Raw genomic sequence first — 1,440 nt, 5'->3', positions numbered from 1 at the left:
GTCCCCTCCACGTCACGCGGTTGCCAGGGCCTGGAACCGAGACAGGGAGGCAGGAGGACGACGCTGCCTGCCGGGAGATGTAGTTCCTCGGCAGCGCGGGCGCGGAAGCTGCGTTGGTGGGGGTGGGGCGATGGCGACGCCGCGGGAGCGGCTCCCGGGAAACGGGGTCGCTAGGCAGAAACGACCCGGCCGCGGGTGTGGTCACAGCACCCGGTACGGAGGCTCCCCGGCGGCTTCGTGGGCGCGTCCACGCCGGATGTCTGTGGATTCTCTGCTGGCCTCTCCCGGCCATGGCCGAGAGCTGTTCGTCTGTGGATCCGCTCTACGGCTTGGAGGGAGGACACGACCCAGGCCGGGCGGGGCCTGAGACTTGCACAGAGAAGCTGTGGCTGGGTGTGTGTTTATCTGTCTCTAGGTTGCTTTTTGTTGGTGTGACTTCATTGATTTTTTTTTTTGCGGGGGGGGGCGGGGAGTCAGTCGTGGACCTTGAGTTCAAGGCCTGGGCGCTGCTGCTGAGCTTTTCTGCTCAGTGCTGCCTCCACCATGTCGAGTTGTTGCAGCTCCGCTTCCCGCTTTTTTGGTGTTGCTGGGGGGGGGGGGGGGTGTTAATTGAAGATAAGCTTCCCATGGACTTTCCTGCCTGGGGCTGAATTCGAACCGATTCCCAGATCTCAGCCTCCCGAGTAGCCTCTCTCTCTCTCTCTCTCTCTCTCTCTCTCTCTCTCTCTCTCTCTCTCTCTCTCTCTCTCTCTCTCTCTCTCTCTCTCTCTCTCTCTCTCTCTCTCTCCCTCTCCCTCTCCCTCTCCTCTCCTTCCTCCCTCTCTCTCGACAGATACCCATACAATACAATGAAATACATACCACTGTTACTTCCCATAACCCAAGGAAAACAAGGACTGAGAGTGTGGCTAAAATGGTAGAGTATCCAAGGCCCTGGATTTAAAACTCAGTTCCACCAAAAGAAAACAAGAGAAACAGAGAAGAATTGCTCTTTTTCTTTCCTTTTTTTTTTTTTTTTTGTAGGTCATGGGGCTTGAACTCTGGGTCTGGGCACTGTCCCTGAGCTTTTCAGCTCAAAGCTAGTGCTTATACCTGGGCCCAGGCATTGTCCCTGAAGCTCTTCAGCTCAAGGCTAACACCCTGCTCCTTGAGCCACAGCGCCACTTCCAGTTTTCTAGTGGTTAACTGGAGAAAGAATCTCACAATCTTGGAAGTGGGGCTGTGGCTCCAGGGGTAGGGTGGTAGCCAAGAGCTCAAGGCCCAGAGTTCAAGCCCCATAACCGACAAAAAAAAGAAGTCTCACAATCTTTAGTGCCTGGGCTGGTTTTGAACCGTGATCCTCAGCTCTCAGCCTCCTCAGTAGCTAGGATTACAGGTGTGAGCCATCATGTCCGGCTAACAATTGCTCTTAATAAAAGTGGCAGGCCAGGAATTTGGCCT

This window comes from Megascapheus bottae, chromosome 2 (assembly GCF_031878675.1).
Source record: "Megascapheus bottae isolate mThoBot1 chromosome 2, mThoBot2.hap1, whole genome shotgun sequence".
Classification (NCBI taxonomy): domain Eukaryota; kingdom Metazoa; phylum Chordata; class Mammalia; order Rodentia; family Geomyidae; genus Megascapheus; species Megascapheus bottae.
This window is presented reverse-complemented; position numbering follows the sequence as displayed.